Source organism: Castor canadensis, chromosome 7, assembly GCF_047511655.1.
Source record: "Castor canadensis chromosome 7, mCasCan1.hap1v2, whole genome shotgun sequence".
NCBI lineage: Eukaryota > Metazoa > Chordata > Mammalia > Rodentia > Castoridae > Castor > Castor canadensis.
In genome coordinates this window covers 113,524,449-113,548,044 of record NC_133392.1, presented here as the reverse complement: position 1 = coordinate 113,548,044, position 23,596 = coordinate 113,524,449, and positions in this window count along the sequence as shown.

Sequence of the window (23,596 nt, the reverse complement as noted above, 5' to 3'; positions counted from 1 at the left end):
GTGTTACCTTCTAGGTTAATTCTTTTTGATCTAATCTTTTCTCTAGTTCCTGGTCCCCTTTTCCTATTGGCCTCAGTTGCTTTTAAGGTATCTGCTTTAGCTTCTCTGCATTAAGAGCAACAAATGCTAGCTAATTTTTTAGGTGTCTTACCTATCCTCACCCCTCCCTTGTGTGCTCTCGCTTTTATCATGTGCTCAAAGTCCAATCCCCTTGTTGTGTTTGCCCTTGATCTAATGTCCGCATATGAGGGAGAACATACAATTTTTGGTCTTTTGGGCCAGGCTAACCTCACTCAGAATGATATTCTCCAGTTCCATCCATTTACCACTGAATGATAACATTCCATTCTTCATGGCTGCATAAAATTCCATTGTGTATAGATACCACATTTTCTTAATCCGTTCGTCAGTGGTGGGGCATCTTGGCTGTTTCCATAACTTGGCTATTGTGAATAGTGCTGCAATAAACATGGGTGGGCAGGTGCCTCTGGAGTAACCTGTATCACAGTCTTTTGGGTATATCCCCAAGAGTGGTATTGCTGGATCAAATGGTAGATCAATGTTTAGCTTTTTAAGTAGCCTCCAAATTTTCTTCCAGAGTGGTTGTACTAGTTTACATTCTAAGAATGGCTTTAAGAAATTCTGGATTAGGGGAAGGAAGCATCAAGGAACATGTTGCAAAAGAAATATGCAATGCAGGGAACAAAATAAGCTAATAAAATCTGATATGTTTTAGGATAAATCAATTTATCAGTAGATTTAGATTTTTACCAAGATCCCAATGCAAAGGAATACATAGAAAAGATCAATTTGGATAAGTAGTCAATGAAGAGCCTTGAATTAGGTGATTCCTTGGTGAACTGCCCAGCTAGAGCCCCTAGTAGTAGAAGCATTTTGTCTATAACAGGAAACAAGTCCAAGATGACACAGGGCATCTGAGAGATGGAGGCTCTGTGAAAAGAGGTAAGAGTTCAGAAGATGTGGACTTTACCTACTTGAAGAGTCATAAGTAGTATGTTAGCAGGTGTGCAATGTTTCTTTCTTTTTTAGCTAAAATGCCATTGTTTTAACAATTTTCACTTGCTTTCTTATAAAGCAACTATGGTTTGAGGAAAGGGCACACTTGATATAAAGCCCAATAGATATGGCTTTTAATCCTAGCTCTTCTAGGAGTATGAAATCCAACAAGGGTCTGCCTCCCTGTGTCTCAGTTTCCCAATCTGAATGAGAAGAAAATAATGTCTACTCAAAAGGTGATCATAACTCAGTGAGGTGCTACTCATGGAAGAATAAGCTTGGAAATTTCCATATGTCAGAGCACCAAAAACACACATGTTGAATCTGAACCACAGTACATAGGAAATACATAGGACACTTCCATTTTATAAAAGAGGAAAAGGCAGTACAGAAAGATTGAATGCCTGGCTCAATATTACTCAGTTAGAAAGCAGAAGAACAGAGGTGCAAACCCTGGACCACCAATTTTGGATTTTCTATTGGGCTAGTCCTAAAACAGAATTATGAAATAATTAGAAGTCTGAGACTGTGATTTGGAGCTCCTCAGAGAAAAGTTCAAAACTGGTCATCCAGCAAATGAGAAACTTATAAGGCAAAGCCTAAATTTCTTTACCTTTTAAGAAAGGTGTAACTTCTCCCGGCTTCTCTACATGCCCTGCTTGCCACTTCAGCACCTTGTACTTTGAGCTCCAATCACACTAAACTTGCACTTCCCAGAATATACCTGCCGTTTTATACTTTCCTGGCTTTGTTCGTGCTATATAAACCTTTCTTTCTCCCCCTCTCACACACATCCTGTTTTTTCCATGATAATTATAACTCTTCCTTCATACACAGTTTAGCTGACTCCTCCTGAAAACTTCCTCTGAATTTCTTTGGCCAGGTTTAAAGAACCCCCTCTTGGTTTACATAGCACCCTGTCTAAATCTTGACCTCACCACTGATCACACTGAAATAGAGGTTTTGGTTTATAAATCTCCTCATTTAAATACATTTCCCATGGAAATTTGTTGCAAGAAACAAAAAGCCCACTCAAATTCTTTAAGGTCTCATTGAAATCCAAAAGCAAAGATGAACATTCAGGTCTTAAGAATGTCAAGAGTAAGGCTTTCCCAGTGACCAAAGCAACAGGAATTCATAGATGTCTCTGTTGTTCCATTTACATAAATCCAGGGCCAACTCTCTTGGTTTTTTTTTTTTTTTTTTTTTTTTTGCAGCACTGGGGTTTGAACTCAGGGCCTCATACTTGCTAGGCAGTCACTCTCACCACTTGAGCCAGTCTACCAGTCAGCTTTTTTTCCTTTAATTCAATCTTTAGAGAAACAAAATATAACTGTTCTAGGTCAGGTGTTCAGCAGAAGACCAGTAAATATGTCTAGAAGAGGGAATATACTAACATTAACATGGTCACTTGGCCCAACACTTCAACAAGAATTTGAAACTCTTTGAAGAAGTAGTGCACAGGCTGGACAGGGATTCTGATCATATAAATTAGAGATGGGGAGGTGGGAGGGAGCTCCAGAATAGGCAGTTTCTTAGCCATCTCTATAATTCCACTGGGTAGCAGATTAGGAGAACACTGTAGGCACCCTATAAATATAAATAATGACAGTGATGACTTTTATCATTTAGAAAGCTACCAGCACTCCTTAAATCCAGCCTTCCTCTCTTTGAATAGATGAGACCTTGAGTTAAAGAGATTAATTTCATTTGGCCATCAGGCAGAGTGCTCAGTCAACAATTTTTAAATGCAAATCCAATTGTGGATTGCTCACAAAGTAATTTTGCTTTATTTTCTTCTCTTTTTTTGAAAGAATTGACTAGGATGCAATTCCAAAGGATAATGACCACAACCAGTTATATTAAAATGTCAGATATAAAGTAGAAGTAATTATCCACCCTTCAAGAAAATCTTGATGTATGGAGCCCCAAACCCATTATATAGGCCATTCATCAACAGTTATTCAATACCCACTATGTACACACTATTGTACTAAATGCATATAACACTTTTAAAGGGAGGTGAAGACTCACTCCTGCTCTTAGAAAGTATAGAAAGTTGGCTAGAATAGATAGTGTGTGACCAGGAAACTGATTATAACAGTTAACAAACTCACACTGTACTCACACAGTGTACTTTGCTAAGTGTTTGAAAGAATAAAGAGGGAGATTTAACCTGAAGAAGAATAGATTATGGAGGAAAGCAGTAGTTATTTGATCAACAAACATTAAGCAACAATTCTGCACTGCTCATAGTTCTAGGCACTTGAGTTCTTCGTGTAGACCTTGTGTTCTATTGCAGGAACGCAGATAAATAATCAAACAAGTAAACACAATAATCTTATATATTAATAAGAGCTTCTGTGGAAATAGAACATAACAATACCATAAAAGTGACATATTACTTTAAAATAGTTTCCTCATATAGAGTTGTCAGGGATGAATTCTCTGAGCTGACTTTTACATAATACGAAGGAACTAGCTAGCCTGAAGAACTTTCCAGGCAGTGGAAAGTCCTTGGGAAATGACCAGTCTTGGTTTTCAAAGAAAGGAAGAAGACACATGCAGCGAAGAAGAATTACCACGTAGAAAGTAATGAAATTGGATTCACAGAGTTAGCCAACAGTCAGAAGATGTAAAGTTTGCAGGGCACAGTGAAAAGTTCACATTGCTTTCCAAATGCAATGCAACATCACTCCAGGGCTTTAAGCAACAAAGTAGTTCTATATAATTTTAGAAACATCATTATAGCTGTCTTGTAGAAAATAGAGTGTGGATTGCATAAATTCAAAAATCCAAGCAAAGATAAGATCTGAAATCCTCACAGTAGTCCAGTTGAGAAATAATAGTGTCTTGGCCTATTGTGTTGGTAGAGAGATGGGGAGCGGTAGACACAATCATCAGGATATGTTTTAATTTTTTAGATGGTTGAAACACGAGGGATGGAGGAAAAAAGAATAATGGAGACATTTTAGAATTTGAATTTATAAACAACTGCATACAAGGTGATGCCTTTGGAGGGAAAATCAAAAATTTGTGTTAGAGCAGGTGAGTTTGAAATGGTAAGTGGAAATACCCAGTAGAAAGTGAAAAAACTATGTCTGAAGCTCAGAAATAAGTCAAGGTCAAGGAATAAGCAAATAGAAACATGCAAAACTAGGAGAATGATAACTATCTTCAAAGGTCTATAAGAGGAAATTAACATATTTGTAGTTGTTTGTGACAATGAGACAGACATTGGCTGCTTAATAAATCACTGAAAACATAGATATCCTGGTTTCATTCTAAGAATTTTTAAATCAGTAGGTTTGGGATTTCTATGAGTGACTCAATAAATGTGTGTGTGTGTGTGTGTGTGTGTGTGTGTGTGTGTATGTGTGTGTGTGTGTGATCTTAGATTGAGAATCACTGATTTCCAGGGCAGATTTAGGACAAGTGAATATAGTTAATATTTTCTTATATTCCAGTGAGGATTAAAAGACTTGTTTTAGAATCCCTTTGTCAATAGCAGAGGCCTTGGAATAAAATACACTGTGAATAAAGTTTCTTTATCTCGGTTCTCCAGCTTAAAGTATTATTTTTGCTATTACTCTGCATTTTCCATATAGTTTACACTATTACCCCTATGATACCATCTAATCCCTTTTGACACCTTTCCTATGAGTTGGCATGAAGGATTAAGCAAGAATCTTAATGCAGAACAGCAAACTTCTTCTAACATGTCAGAAAGAAAATATTTCAGGTTTTACAGGATAAAGGACCGCTATCACAACTACTCAACTCTGCCCTTTTGGTGAAAAAATAGACACAGATGTAAGTAAATGAGTGAATATGACTGTATTGCAATAAAACTTTAGTCTTAAAACAGACATGGAACAGAATTTGACCCATAGGCCACAATTTGCCAGCCTGTGATCTGATAACATACAGTAGGTGTCTAGAGATAGCACTTATGTCAGATGAGCTCTAAAGCCTGGATTTATCTGGAGTGCTTTTTCAATGTGGTTGGCAAATTCTATATTTTATAGGATTTTAACAGTACTAAATAAGAAGGTAAGATTAAATAGGCAACTTCAAAGTAAAGGCAAAAATTGCCAAAGTTTCTCTTGGTAGTGCTCCTTCTGCACATGGTGAATTGTGAATTCACGTTGCAATAGAAGAAAATATGAATCTGGGAGGTGATACATGACTTGAACATACTACCCCTGAGTTAAATGGTTTGAACAAATTACTCAGCTTCTTTAGGTCCAAGTTCTTCTATGAAATGGGGGTAATAATAGGTCATATCTTATTGGCGTAAATCATTTAAAAAACTGAAAAGAGAAAAATACTCTAAATTATAATAAGATTGCATATGTAAGTATACAAGAACTATTGGCATAAGAACAAATCTAGAAATAAATACAGTTGTGGGTGAATGGTGAGCCCCTGGTCACTGGAAGTGTTCAAGTAGGAATTGAATATTTACTACTTACAAAAGGAACAAGAAAGACCAGAGAAGCTCTGAATTCTGTTCTCATATTTGCAAATGAATGACAGAGTCAGAATGCTGTCAGGGCTAGGTTGGGTATTAATAACTCTTGGAGGTCACATGCTACATTAAGGAATGTGGATTTAGGAATCACACAGGCTTGGGATCGAACTCCCAGCTCTGCCATTCTACTCTTTGACATTAGGCCTATTGCTTTAAATCTCTCTTTTATTCATTGAAAATCATAATCCCTAAAAGGATTAAATTAGGTAACACATATTTAAAGCAACTAGCACATAACAGAGGTTGTTTTCCTTCCCATCATTCTACTTTTATTTTGAATAATCTCTATATATTCCATGCATGACTGTAAATAAAGTGCACACCTTAATCTTCCTGTTTTCTTCATCAGAAGCAAAATAAAGTTTCTCCCAAGTGCTCACTGACATTACCCTAGCATCTGAACTATCAGATGTGACAAATGACAAACTTTCATGTACAGACATGCTAATCAGAAGGGAAATGTCAAATCTGCATACATTGCAAGTGACCCAACAGTATTTACCTTAGAGCTAAGTCTCCTAGTTTTCTGACAATTGCCTTATTGAAGAAATGACTCACACAACAGACTAAACCCCATTCCATAGGACAACTTTACCTCAGACTTGTTTGAAAGCATGGAAAGATGAATGTCACTGCCTTGCAGTTACTAACAAGGCTAATTTGATTTGACAAATGATGCTGATTTTGAAAGGGTCAGTAACCATTAGAACTGGAAGCACAAAAAGTGCCTTGAAGCCTGATAAAAACTGAATATTTAAACAGTTTGTTATGCAAATATACTTCCTACCTGTCAGGAGTGGGAAAAGGAGAGATTAGAGAGCTTGTAGAAACACCAAACCCAGGATGGTGGCTGCCAGGCACACACCCTACTCACCTCACCACACAGATCTTTTGACAGTCTATGGAGCTACTGTCCTCCTCATCCCTGTGGAGGATAGATAAGAACACTCCCACCAGCAGCTCAGTCTCCTCTTTTCAATCTCTCATATTCTGTTCTGCATGGTCCTCAGAGAAAGTAAGAGTGAACTGTGTTCCAAACAAACTTTACTCAGAAAGGCACAAAAAAGAGATAAATAGACCCTCTTGAAAGCTAAAACATCATTCTCAAGTGAACTTTGAACTTTAGTGTTACAAAAAGGCAGTGCCTCTTCCTCTCCCCTCCACCTTTATTTATTTATTTATTTATTTATTTATTTATTTATTTTGCAGTACTGGGGCTTGAAATCAGGTCCTTTACCTTGAGCCACTCCACCAGCCCTATTTTTGTGAAGGGTTTTTTGAGATAGAGTCTTGAGGAACTATTTGCCCAGGCTGGCTTGAAACAGTGATCCTCCTGATCGCTGCCTCCTGAGTTGCTAGGGTTACAGGCGTGAGCCACCAGGGCTGGCTTTTCTTATTTCTTATAGCTATGGACAAGCCTTTGTCTCTATAACTACTCTCTGTTTTTGTTAGAGATTTGTTAATTTTTTTTCATCAGAATCATCCTTAAGGACATTTGTTTCCTCACATGTGCTCCACACAGTGACTGCTTGTCTTAGTCTGTGTCTGCTGCTAGAACAGAATATCACAGACTAGATAATTTATAATAAACATAAATATACTTGGCTCATGGTGCTGGTGGCTGGTAAATCTTAGCGCATGAGGCTTATATCTGGTGAGGGCCTTTGTGCTGTGTCATCCTGTAGCAGAAGGAAAAAGAAAAAGAGATCAGGAGTCAGAAAGCAAGAGAGGGCCAAACCTGCCCTTATTATCTCTAACCCACTCCTACCATAATGTCTTCAATGCATTCATGAGGGCAATGCCCCCATGAACTAATCACTCCTTGAAGGTGACATCTATCAACGTTGGTGAATTGAGGTTTGAGGTTCTAACACATGGACTTCGGGAGGCACATTCAACCCATAGCACTGCCCCTACGCATTTGTTTCCTGAGAAAGGCCTTGTCTTTTTGGTCATACTACATATGTCCTCTTTGCTCACCTTGAGCTATGTGCAGTGTGAGGTTAATATGCTGCCCTTTTTGCTTTGGTTTTCACAAACAGGCCACAGAACTGTAAAGATTTTCATCTGTCCTGGCCAGAGTCCAAACTGAAGTACTTTTCCTCACATTAAGCAAAAGAATGGAGACTGCAATATTCTTGTGCAATTCCACTGAGCATCCCAATATCCACAGTAGTGCAGAAGTAACACGTGTGAATCTCACTTTCAATATTGTGTTTCCTACACTCAATTTATAATTGTTAAATTGGTCATGGAGGGCCTCGTGAGCCACGGTGAGAAACTTGGCACTACCCTGAATGAGACAGGAAGCCAATGGAGAGCTCTGAGCAGTTTCTTATTTTATAACTTGTAGACAACAATATGCCCTTAGAGGGCCATTGCGAATTGTAAAGCACATTGTGTAAGTGGTGTTACACAATTGGTATAAAACAAATGATAGCTATTGGTGTTATGAACATTATATTCACAGCCTCTTTATCTTGGCATTTTCATTATATTTTACTTTATTTTCCTTTCTTGTGGTGGAAAGGAGGCTACACAATAAATCAAAAGAATGCCCTTGCTCATGTAAGACTGATATGTACTTCTCAGCAGTCTTAACAAAAATCTACCAGTTTCAGATTACCCATGCTTTTCACGACTGAACCAAAGCCACATTTCTTGTTTTTAATATCTTCATACCAGAAGCTAACAGAACATCATGAGACTGAAGGAAAGTTAAAACTGAGTATGATTGTCCTTTTCCCATTAGTTCAATCAACACATGAATATGGAATTCGCCTATAAAGTACAGTGGCTTTGATCTCAAAAGTCCTATTTGAATGTCAGTTCTTCTGTTTATTTAATGCATGAGTATGAACTTGTCCCTTGATTTCTACAAGTCTGTTTTTTCCTCTTCAAAATGGAAGTACCTTTGTTTTAAAAACAAGAGAGACTTTGTAATAAGGATTAAAAAGACAAAAAAAGAATAGTGTCTCTTGGTGGGAGAGCTAGTAGAATGACAGTAATTTTTTACAGCGTACCCATTATGTAACCATCCATTGTCCTAAATGTGCTAATTGGTAATTAGGAATAATTTGGTTCAAAGTTCTACCATCCTCGATAGTTTAATTTCCACAGTTAAGAACCAATAAGTAGATTTCTCCTATCAGTCCCTGCAAAGGGCCTAAATAATTAGAGTCCTAGACATTGGCTCAACCCAGAAAATCATGCTGGCTAACACATTAAAGGGGAACTCCAGATGATGACCTCCATGCACAGAGTAAGTACATAAATCTTCTCATTTACAAGCCTATATCTTGCCCACTTTCATTGCTGCTAGCCTTTACAATCATTCTATAAAGTAAATATTTTACTGATGAGGCACACTTAAAGTGAACTCATTTTCCCAGAGTTTCCCTGTTGTTATGTGGTAGGGCTGAGTTCTCAGCTCATCTAATTTTGACAAAGACTTACTTAGCACCTACTCTGACTCTGATGGTGTCCTGGATGCTGGGTGTATATATGTGACAAAGAAATCCCTGGCCTTTTAGACTCTATGTTCATGACTTGAACCCAGATATGACCTGCTCCAAAAGCTCAATCTCTCCAGCAAGCACATTGCTTCCTTGCATTGGTACTGTCTGGGGAGATGAACCCGATCCCAATTCAGTGAGTTATGATGTCCCCTTGATGTCACTTTCATTCCCTTTTTGATTTAATCAGAACACTTGCTTAAATTAAAATATAGCTTAGTCATGCATATGATCTTTCTTTCTCCAATGTTTTTTCCATGGGGCTGTCAGTTTTGCAAACTGGCTTGATTTACACAGATATTTTATCCAGAAATAAATTAAATTAACAATTTAAAATGCAGAACAGAAAAGGCTGCCAGTTTGCTAATAGCTCCATTTCCCTGATTAAGAGGGCTTTTTCCAAAATGGATAAAGGACAGAACCATCTTCAGTTTAAAACTCATTTTGACAATGGTCTCAGAAGAGGTAGATTCTAGAACACTGCCTTGTCTAAAGAACTGCGTCTACCCCAGGGTCTGTGCCCAGACTGATCTTCAACACCAGTACTTTGCACTCTTTGTCCTAAGGCTTTGTAGTTTTCTATGTTCTCAGCATAAAGATTCCAGCCCCTTGTCTTTGGAAGTCACAAATTTTTGCATAGTTTCTCTAGTCTTATCACTTCATCTCTCAGAGTGGCTATTCCATCCTTATCTTTTCTTTAAAATGAGATAGTGAAACTCATTCTGTCCTCCTTTTCGATCTAAGAGAGGTTCTAATAATGCGAACATTTCCATAAACTGTCAAACACAGTATATAAAACACCTTCTTTTATGTCTAACCCACCATAGCAATCTATTCTTCTTCCCATATACAACTGTGCATTTTTCTCTCATAAAGTTATCTCTCCTATTCTCAGACTATATCATTAAGAACTTGCTTTTCTTCAGAACTCAGCTCCATCTGACCTCCTACTAGAAGTTAAGTCCTCAAGAATCTCCTCCGCTCATTTGTACATTTCCTTTCACTTGTCCCTTGGCTTTGGCTGCCTTTATGTCATTCTTCAGTATCTAACAACTAACTTGTACACCCCTGAGGAAGTCTTAGCCCATTTTGTAATGTTATAACAGTATACTCAAGACTAAACAATTTGTACATTTTTTCTCACAGTTCTAGAGACTGGGAAGTCTAAGATTAATGTGCCAGCATCTGATGAGGGCTGTATTGCTCCATCCTCACATAGCACAAGATAGGACAAGAAAGAGCAAGTCCCTCCCTCTAGACCATTTTACAGCAAGATGAATCCATTCATGAGGGCCCCACCCAAACACTTTTCAAAAGGCTCCTCCTCCCAACATTGTTACACTGAGGACTAAATTTCCCACACATGTGTAGAACACCTTTGAACCATAACAAGAAGAAACTGAATTTTACATGGCCTGTTTTAGTGTGTAACACTAAGACTAAGGTTCAGCTAGTATTTATGTATTTATTGAATGCCTACTATGTACCTGCTCGAGTCAAGAGCAATCGCACGTCCTCCCACTTGTTATCTCATTTACCCTCATAGGGTAGTTGTTACTATTATTCATATTTTACACACATAGAGACGGAGACTCAAGACATTAACTCTTCATTGATGAGCATCTCCATGAACATTTGAATAGCAAAGCTGAAAACCAATTCCAGGACAGATTTCAAAGCCCATGTTCTTTCCACCAAATTATGCCATCTCTTTTATTAAGTATCAGTGGATGACCATCCTAATTGCATGATGGTAGGTAACTGGGGCATCAAATGGGGTCTCCAGTAGCTCAGAGCACTAACCATCTGGACCTGATTATAACTGACCATACGGACTTATATCTGACTATTCATCCAGTAAATATACATTTCTTTTGCTTTTTTTTTTCATAGCTAAGCACATAAAAAGCAGGGGAAATAATACAGAATAAAATGGACAATTCAAAACTTAAAAGTCCTTTTTATTATCAGTATAGCTTTAATTACTTTTACCTCTTTGTGACCTGGTTTCCTCATATGAAAAAAAAAAAAAGACTATTGCCAACCTCAAGGGCAGTACGAGGAATAAGATGTATAAACTGATATCTATTATTGTTATGAGCTGTAGGGAAAGTGCAGGAGTGAGATCCAGCAATAACTGGTTAATTTTAATTTAGTGAATGTGCCAATCTCAGTATATATATATATTTTTTTTCAGTACTAGAGTTTGAACTCAGGGCCTTTACCTTGAGCCACTCCAACAACTCTTTTCGAGATAGGGTCTTGCAAACTATTTGCCTGGGCTGGCTTTGGAACATGATCCTCCTGATCTCTGCCTCCTGAGTAGCTAGGATTACAGGCGTGAGCCACTGGCTCTAAATGGAATGCAAAGAACTATCTACTTGACCTCTATAGTAGTCTTCCATGACTGCCATAAAATAATTCCTCTTCACATTACAACCCTAGTCTTATTTGATTAGATACCCACTTTTAACCTTAATTACCTCTTTAATGGTACTGTCCCCAAATGTTGTCACATTGTAGGTTAGGGTCTTAACATATGAATTGGAGGAGGGCAACAATTTAGTCCATAACAATTTCCTCCTTCCCTTTCACTTGGTCTGTAAAATATTTTTCAGAAACTCCAAAATTATATAGGGAAAATATCTATGAAAATATCTTGGTCTATATTATCAGTAATAACTTTCCCACTCATATCTCACAATGGAATGACAAGTGTTTCTCCCTGATTTGTTTCTTTCTTCTTACTAGGTTTAAGTCAGAAATGAAGAAAGTGTTATTCACCTTTAGAGTCACTGTGACCAAACACTGGAGAAAACCAACTTAAAAAAGGAAAGACTTATTTTAACTCATGGATTCAGAGGTTTCCATCCATTATGGCAAGGAGAGCGTAGAGGATCAGAGAAGCTCACATCATGGTAGCCAGGAAACAGAGAGAGGGCAGAGTAGGGGGAGAGAAAAAGAAAGATGGGAAGAAAGAGAGAGACAGAGACAGAGAGAGAGAGAGAGAGAATGCCTGCACACTCTGGCTTTCTCCTTTTCCCCCTTTTATTCTAGCTGAGCACCCAGCTTATAGGATGGTACTGCCCATGTGTAAGATAGATTTTCCCTTCTTAGTTAATCCTCTCTGGGAATGCCCTGATGGACATAACCAGAGGTATGCTTTACTAATCTCATAGGCACTTCTCATTCCAACCAAGTTGACAATCAAGATTAACCATCACAAAGTAGTTTAGACAAATGAGATTTGACCAGTAGGAGATCACTCACTTAATACCTACTTCCTTCCAAGGACTCTTTCTCTGATATTCAGTTCTTCTACACTGTCAACAGAAGCCCACCAATGTCCCTTGTACATAGAAAAAGGTACAATTAAGAGTTTATTTCACCTTCCTTTCTAAAAATTTGAGTAAAACCTCATGATTAGTAAAAAAAAAAAATACACAAATCTTAACTTAGTCTTAATATTATCCACTAAAATCAGACACTGGAGAAAAAAATATGTTGACTTTTTTGTAACTACATGTGTATATTCACAAGATCTCTCCCTCCCACACACACACACACAAACACACACACACACATCACACACTGCTAATCTAAGCAATATCCAACACATTCAGGAACAACTTACTGGCTAAAAGGAATTCTAAGGTGACCATTTAACTAGCTATTGCCCACTCTGGCCATGATTATTTTGAGTATAACATTCAAGTCTCAACCTATTTATAATGATACTCGAGGATAACTTTTCCCAGAATTTCCCAGACATTAATAGGATTTGTTACAGAAGTGAGAGCACAGAAGGCACAGCATGAGCGAAGCAAGGTGAAGGAAACAAGATTTGTATGAATAACAAGTAGAAATTTTGACAAAAATTTAGAATGAAAAAGAAATAAGGATGACAAAATATTTGAAAGAATGAATACTCAAATCATTAAAGTCTTAGAGGTTAGGAGTTAGTCTGACTACTGTCTTTAAACATCAAAGAACAATGGAAGATTTAAAAAAAAACATGATCAGGACTTTGCTTTAGAAAATTAATACAGTGAGTATGTGTGAGATTAATTAGGAGAAGGAGAAAGAATTAGGGAAATTATTTAAGATAAATTAAAAAATGTGACCCCAGAGTTAGAAAAGCAAGAAGCAGCAAAGCGCCAGTAGAACCATAGCCCTGTGAATTCTAACATTTTCCACATATTCATTGTAGAACCACAGGGACTTTAGTACAAAGCAGTTTATCATTTTGTTGAAGCATGAATTTAAATTATATGCTCTGTAATGTAGATGTTTATAAACAAGTCCTTCAATCTATTAATCGAACATAACTAAATGCACAGTAACCACTCCTCTACACAATGAACTCTACTTCCTCACAAACAGAGCAAGTAAAAGTTAGCAGACTAATCTTGGAACAATGCAAAACAAAAACACTCCTACTCTGACTCTCCATGTCAGGTTGATAATGAACAAAATGACTATCTCCTTATCAGAGACCGCTTCACACGAAGGGAAAAGACCTGACTGCTGTCACTAAAAGATTCAAGAAACGCCAAAAAAAAACCCATTCATAAAAATCCTTTTCTTGCTTGAAAATTTCATGTTGTACCCGTTGTGGTAAGGCCCTTAAGAAAATACAAACGCCATCCCCAAAGGCAGAATACTATTTCTGATGAACTAACAGCATGGGGCTGTGCCTAGGAAATATTTTACTCGAACTACCCTACAGCATTATATCAAGGAAGTTTAATTCAACCAATCAGGGATAGGGTCCATAGTCACATCAATAAATGGCCAGATTCACATTTTACAGATGGAGAAGACATTTGAATCTAATGCCCATTGCAGCTTGGAGAAAGCAATCTTTTGGTTAAATATCAAACATAAAAATATTAGAGACTTGTTTCCATATCTGTTATTTACCTTTTCCTATCCATTAACTGAATTTTTCTTATCTATGTATTTTGGATATGGCTCTTGGAAACAGTATTTATCTTGAGTTTGATTACGTTATGCAGCCACAATCATAATCTTTATCTTTAAAAAGGAGAGTTTTATCCATTTATATTTGACATAATTATTCATTTCAATTTATTACTGTGATGTTATTGTATACTTTCTCTTTGATTTATGGCTTTTGATTCTATTTATGTTTTTTCTCTACTTTTAGATGGATTGCTTTTTTATTATTCAAATTATCCTTCCTACTCTCTATCTTATTTATATTCCTTAAGTTTTCACCTATAAATTTAGCATGCATACTCATTACCAATTGCCAAATTTTATCAGTACTTCCATGTTTCTTCTTATGAATGTTCATCCAGTTTATATATGGTATTATTGTTGTGTGTTTTCATCTTGCACCATTTTAACACTACTAAAACATTTTTATTTTACAGTCAATACTTATTTATTTGGTTATCAATTTTTGTTTATTACTCCTGCCACCTTACATCTCAAACCTTTGTTCTGACATAAATTCTGTTCCCTTGAAATTCAAAATCTGGACTTTTATATAGTAAGAATTTGTTGGTAAAATCAAATTGTATCTGAAAATACCTTGAATTTGCCATTGTTTTTGAACAGCAGCTTCACTGATTATATAATTTTGATTTGACACGTGTTTTCTCTCAGCTTTGTCATACCACTGTCTTCTGGCTTCTCTTGCTGCTGTTTGGAAGTTAGTTGAGAATAATCACTGTTTCCTTGTTGACAATCTTTTTTCTCTTCTGGTCATTTTGAACACATTGTCCCTGTCTCTTGTGAACTACGACTTTAATATGAGGAGAATTTTACTCCAGATTATGCATTATGCATTTAGGTATACATTTATTTTTATTTTTCCTCTTTGAAATTCATTAGGCTTCCTGAATTTGAAGACTTTTTAAATTCTTTAAGTTCTGGGAGATTCTCAGCTAATATTTCTTCAAATATTCCTCCTTCACTCTCTTCTAGTCTAACCAAATATTTGCTGAATTTCACTCTATCCATGTCTTCTTGCCTCTTATTCACATTTGATTTTCTTTCTTTTTAAATATGAAACTGTTTTAATGAGAGAGAGAGAACTTTCTTTTTAAAACATTTTTATTAGCATATGATAGTTACACAGGGGATTTTGTTGTGACATTTCCATATACATATATATTGTACCCCAGTTTGGCTCATCCCCTCCATTATTCTCCCTCTTCTCCCACTTCCCTTCTTAAAATGACTTCGACAAGTTTCAGTGTTCCATATTCATACTTGTATAGAAAGTACCTCAACCATGTTCACCCTCCTTTACCTTCTTCAGTCACCCTCTCCCTCCTGCTAATACCTTCCCCTAACATGACCTGTTTGTATTCCTGTCCTTCATTGTTTCAGTGTCTGTTCATTGTTCATGGATGTTTTGGCTTGATATTTTACCTGTAAAGCAACTGTATGTTAATCAGTCTAACCCTGTATTGCTTCAGGTCTATAGTCTGGTGTATTATTTCTCTTCTCAGCTATGTCTAATCTGCTATAAAATTTCCACTGAAAATGGAACTGGAGATCATTATGATAAACAAAACAAACTAGACTCAGACTATTACATTTTCCTGTAATATGTGGAATCTAACCCAAAATATATATAAACATAATGTAAAAGTAAGCCTGTTTGAGAAGGGAACCAACAACAGGGGGCCAAGGGAAATGAAAAGTTGTTAGGGGAAGGGGTAAATATTATCAAAGTACATTGTATATATTCATTAAAACAACACAATGAATCCCATTAACATTGTAAAAAAATAAAGTAGAGGGGAAGAGGAGGAGGAATAAGAAAGAGAATAAAGTGAGTACAATAAAAGCACATTGTAGCATATATGGAAACATTACAGTGAAACCCTTTTAGACAAGTAATATACACTAATGCAAAAAGAAAGAAAATGATGGAAAATTTAAAGATGAAAATAAAAAATCTCTTCTCTTTCTAAAACAATTTCCATTGAGCCTTTTTTTTAAATGTTGCATTTTCTATTTCTATAATTTAAGTGGATTATTTTTAAATAGCTTGCTCATTTTTTACTCTGCTGAATTGGTATTTTCAATATCTTCTTTAATTTATTTAAAAATACTGATTTTGCTTATTTTAGCAAATTGGATTATAGTACACAGAATACTCAATTTCTTCTCCCTCTAACTTGTGGTAGTTTCCCTCTTTGCTCCACTGATTTTGAACTTGCCTGTGACATGCTTCATTTACTCAATGGATCATGAACAGACATGACATACACTGTGTTTGAGCTGGGAATGAAATGTGCTTGCATTTCTCGTACTACTACAGTAGTATAAGAAAATCATGCCCTGATTAGGTCATACATCTTTTGCCTGAGTTCCAAAATTAGAATCCCCTAAAATAGACCTAAAACTAACCTTTTGCTTGGAGTCAGGTTCAGACAAACCAAGCAGATCCCATAAACACCAAGAACTATAGCTTACCTACAAATCCTTAGTAAGAAATCAATTCTTGTTTTTTCAAGCCACTGAAATTTGAAGTCATCGTTATACACTTATAAAAGGCAGACTTATACATTTATCTTATAATCTGTATGATAATTCTAATCTCTGAAATTCACTGGGTGAGTCTCATTCTTTCATCTGTAGTTTCTGCTAGCTCTTCTGGTATGCATTTACTTCCATGTTTTCTAATTTATAACTGTTAATTTATACTTCTTAAAACTAGACACTATGGAGGCATCTTTTGAGGACTTCTGTAAAGAATAGTTACATTCGTCTCTGTCATGCATCATTTGGATACTATAAATCTAGGACTCTTTTAAACTAAACTTTAAAGATTTTTTTTTTAGTGATGATGTTGGCTACACATTTTAATGATAGCTACTTGTATTTAAAATTATTAGAATAAATTTCTTTTCTCCTCAACATACATAAAATATTGAAACATTTTTCCTTGCGGTCACCTCAGGGTTAGGAAGTCCAAACTTAACCAAAGTATCTACAAGGAAATATCCTCACTTATAAAAAGGGAGAAGTTCGTGTATTATTGTGCTTTTACTACAGGCTTAATTAGCTTGTCCATGATACCTTTAAACACCAGGCAAACTAAGATCAACTGTGTTCACGAAATACCTTCAGAGCAAAAACAGCATGCAGTGCCATGCTTATCCTCTTGGATTGCTATTTTCTTATTGCCCCTGTCGCTTCTTTCCTTACTAGCTATTTTAAAAGATTCACATAAAATCTAGAATTTCTAGTTGTTTTCAGCAGAAAGGTCAATTAGGTTAACCTACCATATGACTGAAAAGAGACTTCTTCCCCTGCATTGCCTTTTATGAGTTGTTCAGTTATCCCACCTTCTGGTGGCTTCTCCTCTGTTCTTTGTGATGTTCACTCAATCACTCATACAATAAACACTTATAGGTTGAGTATTTCTTACCCAAAATGATCGGGACCAGATCCAGTTCAGATGAGATCTTTTCAGATTTTGGAATATGTAGTGAGATCTTAGGGATGGAGCCAGATGTGAGCACAAAATTCATTCAGGTGTTATGAACACCTTAGACATTTTGGCTGAAAGTAATTTTATTTAATACTTTTAGTGCCCCTACATTTTGACTGTGCTCATCATATATGTTCAAATATGGAATCTTCCATTTGTGGTGTCATGTTATTGCTTCAAACATTTCAGATTTTGAGGTATTTCTGACTTTGGATTTTTTAAATTAAAGATGTTCAACCTATATTAAGTGTCCAGCAAGTGCCAGGTATTTTCTAAGCTCTGGAGATAAATAAGTAAAAGCAAAAAAAAAATCGTTATTTTCACAGGGTAATAGATTATTGTTTTTCATTTAATCATTTACTATAATTACATTAAAGTTACAGAAATGAAGGGTGGAGTGGCTCAAGTGGTAGAGTGCCTGCCTAGGAAATGAAAGGCCTTGAGTTCAAACCCAGTACCAAAAATAAATAAATAAATGAAATCAGTGAATGTTAACTGGAAATTCTCTCTAAGACTCTTTATGTTCTACCCTTTATTGAGCTTCATATATTCTGTATGGGATTCACATTATTTATGTACTTGTATTTATTATTTCATCATATGAGTGAAATCACTTTGTTAACTTTGATGAGCTAAGAAAATACTAGATAATATTAATATTTCTGTTGCTATAACAACAAAAGCTGTTACACAGCTTATAAACTCAGTGAAGACAATGAACATATCAAAATTATCATGTAAAATAACACTTTTCACTTAGCAAATGTCAGATCATATTTTTCAGTTGAAAGGCACCACTGGCAAGGTGAAGTAAAGCAGAAAATCTGGTGACCCATCATATATTAGAAGTGGAGAGAAGTAGAGCAGAGACTGAAGGAAACCACCTCAGTTTATAGATTCATAAAATGGCAACCTCAAAGAGGAGACATTACTTGCCCAAGATCTCATAGTTATTTAAGAACACAATTAGAACCAATATTTATTTTAGTATATGGATATGGGAAAGCAATGAAGTTTTAAATAGCAATTAGCTGTCATGCTAATATCTTTCATTATTTCCCATATTTTTTCTGTATATTATTTTGGATGTTTAACATAGATAGTCATATCATTTTCAAGTAATAGTTGTTTTACTTCCTAATATTTAATCTTTGTGCTTTTAGCATATTTCCTTTGTCTATTGTAGTGCCTGAAACTTGAATACAGATTCCTTAACTTAGACATATTAAGCTTATTATCAGTGCTACAGATTTTCAATGTTACTAATAGCACAAATACTGCTATAGTAGCAAACACCCATATATAGTAATTACTATAATCCAGGCACTATTCTTTGTCCTTAGTAAAAAATGGTATCACTCTCCATTTTACAGATAAGGAAAGATAATTTAAATAGCTTATGTAAGATTGTACAAGTAGCAAAGACAAATACAGAGTTACTCATTGACATTTTAACCTCAAAGTATATATTTTTAGTCATGATCTCCATTAGATTTCTTCACATTATCCTAAAATTTTGAAAGATTAAAGAAATCTAATCTATTAGGACAAATATTGTTTCACAGTCTTTAATATTGTCTTCCAATATAATTTGCAGTTGACGTCACAGTTCAGTTTAAGTCCCATAAAGACAAGAGCTTGTTGCTTCATCCGTGACTTCTTAACTCAAAAGAGGTTTGAATGTAGCCAAAAGCTTATATTAAATGGTATATTCTTCATGTCCACGTGGCAGCTAAGCTGTTTGATGAGACTTTGCAGTTTTTAATTCCTAATATATTTGAAGACCTTTACACATGAGGAGAATCCAGAATTTTTTGCAGACTTAAGCCCAAAATTCTCATGTGCATTCAAATGATACATTTATAATGTAATCCTTTAATTACAGAAATGACCATATTTAATTCTTAGTATGTTTATACATCCATTACTGGTTTTCTGAGCACACTGTTACTATTCCATCTTGCTTGCTCAGTGTCTAACATGGTGCCTGGCACACAGAACGTACTCAATAACTTTGTCAAGAAAGTAAAAAGCAGCAATCCATACAGCATTCATGATTTGGCATATGGTGAGAAGCAATTTACAAGAATATACATGATCTCTAAGATCACAGAATTTGTTAGTACAGAATAAGGATTCAATCCCAGATTTTTAACCCAAAGTCACAATCTTTCCACTAAACCATGCAAAAGGATTAACTGCATTTTCTTTTTTTACCAATAGACTATGACTAAAATTCAGGTGGCTTCCTGTGTCATCTACAGAAGAAAACTTGAAAGTTAAATGGAATTAAAGGAAATGCTAAACCTTATGTTGAATTTATAAACTGATCTCTAAAAACAATTTATTTTGTAAATACAGTAACATATGTCAGAAAGCCATCCTAGGCTTCTTTCTTAATAGGAAAGTTCTATTTTTTCTCAAAAGTATATCTTTTGCCAACTCTGAATTTGAGATTGTGCTAATGAAAAGCTGTGCAAAAAAATTCAAATTCATACTAACATGAGAAAATCATGGAGAATTGGAGCTATGCCAAAACACCAAAGGCAAATTAAGCCTGTAATGATTTCAAAAGAGGAAAAATAAGCAATTCCCAAGAAATTAAGATGGGTAAGCAGGACTTTATCTCTGGAAAAGACACATAGACATATTCCTTAGCAAGTGGGAAAAGAAAAATGATCACACAGAGACATTATGAGTTTGCTCAGGTAGATTGTACCAAGTAAACCTCAGGACAAGACCACACAGAAAGATAATGTGACAAATAACAAATCTGACAAGTAACAAAATATCACAAAATCTGTCTTGTAGCACAGTCTAATGCCACATAACATCTCTCATGATATTCTTATGGACAAGATATAGAAGTGAAAAGTAGCTATTATGTTGAATAATAATTGGTACAACAGCTATAATTATTGGCATGAACTTCTTGTTGCCATAATCTCACTTCCTCACTGAAACATCTTCAATCCATTTACTTAATAATAACCAATCTGTTCATCTACCATAAAAACATCTCACCTCTCTTATTCCTCTTCTTTGCCTTTTTCCACAATAATTATGAGCTTCTAATAATCCATATTATTTACTTGTTGATTGGTTTTAGTGTTTATCATATATTTCTCTTTGCTACAGCAATGGAGGCAATGTTTCCTCTCTGATATACTACAAGTATTTAGAAGAATGCTTAGCACATCGTCAATGGTCAGTAAATGTTTACTGAATTGATGCATTTTGCAATGTTTCCCACTTATACCTTGTCCCAGTACCCAAGGGCAAGGCATTGAGAGTTCTGCATCCTCCCACCAGAACAGAAAAACTCCTGATGTTAAGGAAATAAGAGCAAAGGAGACCAGACCCTGAAACAATGCAACTCTGGAACAGGTACCAGCTGAGAACATCAGAAAAGCCCTTTAACCGCTTATCCAAGAAGTGGCAGCTCTCGTTCTATCTATTTATACTCTCACAGTTAATTAACATTCTTTTACAGTAACTGAGATAAAGTAAGGATCTAACCATATTCTACAGAATAAAAGACAGTTCATTTAAAGGTTAATGTAAACTTATTTCCATTCATTTTTTACCCAATGAAAAGGAATTAGCAAACTCCTCAGGATGGACTTTGAATGGTCAAAAAAAAGTCTGGCATGGACACCTACAATTTTCCTAGGAGTTCCTAATGGATTTTTTTCCTTCCATCTCTAAGAGCCTAACTTATCATTTCCCTTTCCCTTCACTATCCCCACAATAGCTATTGTCCTATCTGCTGCTTCTTTAGATGCCTCTTGGGCATTGCCTCTTTCCCTTTGGGCTAGAACTTCATCTATTTTATTCTTCCATGCCTCTTGAACATTATCAAGAGAATCTACACTATCCTTAAATCATCCCAGTATGATAATTTGCCATGTCATATTTGTTCAACATTCAGCCCTAGCTGGAAGAGAATAGGAATTTGACAGATTAGAAAGAATATTCCAGTGCTTTCCACCATCTTCTTTATTTGACCCAATTCTATTCAACATCTTCCCTCAACGACTTGAGTAATTATGCACATAATATGTTTGTCCATTTTCAGGTGACAACCAGCTGACAGAAATACATAATATTTTAATGATAAGCTGAACAACCCAAAAATAACTCAAGCAATTTAATTCATAGGCCAAAATGAATAAAGTGTATATTCATTTGAATAACTACATCAGTGTCTGACACACAATAGGCACTATAAGAATGTTTCTGGAATTAATATGAGTTAATTAATATGGACAGTTATAATACTGAGTCTCTAAAAATCATTTCTGCAAATCCAGGGCAGGGAATAACCTGGAACAAGAGCAAATTAGTGAGAAAATAGATTTATAGGTTTATTGATGACAAGTGCCTTATGAATCAGTTCTGCAAGAAAATGGAGCCATTGTTGCTGAAAGTACTCTTACAACCACTGTGTCAATTTGCAGGCTTCACATTTTTCAACTGATGTTGATAAATTAGAGATAACTGAGAAGAGTGATTGCGGTACTGAAAGGTTAGATTTTGATTTATTCATTCATTATGTAAACTTGAGTGCCTACTCTGAGACAATCCATGGGCTAATTATTAGAATACAGGATGTTCATGTACAGATGACTGATAAAAGTAAATATATTGTTTATTGTTTTGTCATTATTAACTAATACTGTAAGTGTAATATAATTATTTATTAATAATATAAATAATATGATAAATTATATGACAGAAATAATCACTATACTGACTACGAAGTGTAATATAATTTAATGATATAATAGTATAAGTAATATTATTAATAGACTACTTCATCTTAGTCCATGTTGTTAGTCAATAGTAGTGATATATTTGTAAGTCCTTTTATATATGATAATCCTTCCTGTATCAGAATCCTACTGGAAGCTAGAAAGTAATTTCCATGAAAGTGAAGATCCATTACTCCATATATGATTTTCAATTAAATAAAAATTTAAAATGAGCCAGGCACCGTAACACACACCCATAATTCCAGCTACTCATGAGGCAGAGATAGGGAGGGTCACAGGTGGAGGCCAGTCTAGGCAAAAAGTTAATAAGACTCCATCTCAACAAATAATCTGAGCATGGTGGTAAACATCTGCATTATTCACATCATGCCACCTTTATTTCTTTGTAAAAAAGAAGAATGAGATACTAAACTTAAGTCCAGAAGACCAAACTGATATGGCTACCCCTGCCACTTAATTTTCTTGGGCACTCACTCTTTCAGTCTTAGTTTCTGATGAAAAAAAAAAATGCAAGAATTTTATCTCCTACATTCATCAGTTTAAATGTAATTCATTGAGATGTTCCACAGAAAAGTATTATAAACTACAAAGTACTAATTAATATATAATTCTATTAACATAGCTCGTAAATGTGTGTGCATCTTTTTGTAACTGTTACCTAAAAAATGGCAAATGGAGGTTGGTTATGAGATAGTATACAGATTAATTTATACTTTATCAATGTCATTGTTTTCATTCATTCATTTATTTGATTATTATTCTTTGAATGCCTGCTCTGTCCTGGGTCTGATAATGAGTCTTTTTGATATAGCAATGACACAGAGCAATTCTAGATTCTACAACCTTCTAAAGGCCTTCCTGAAAGGTCTCCTAACTTCCATCAATCCTTCCATGATGACCTAAGTCTCTTGTCACTCTGAGCTCCTTCTTATAACTTGACTTCAGGGTACTTGTCACAGTTTTACTTCCATTTTTATTTTATATATGTAGGCTGTTTTTAGGCCAGGCTTGGTGGTGTATGTCTATAATCCCAGCTACTAGGGAGATAGAGACAAGAGGATCCAAAGTTCTACATCAGCCTGGAAAAGGTAAGTGATATTCTATCTCCAAAACAAAAGGGCTGGGTGTGTGGCTCAACTGGTAAAGCACTTACCTAGCATGTGCAAGACCATGGGTTCAATCCCTAGCATCGGAAAAAAATGTGTATTTCTATTATTAGACTGGAATACCATTAGAGTTACTACCATGTCTACATTATTGTCTGTCAGTTATTGTT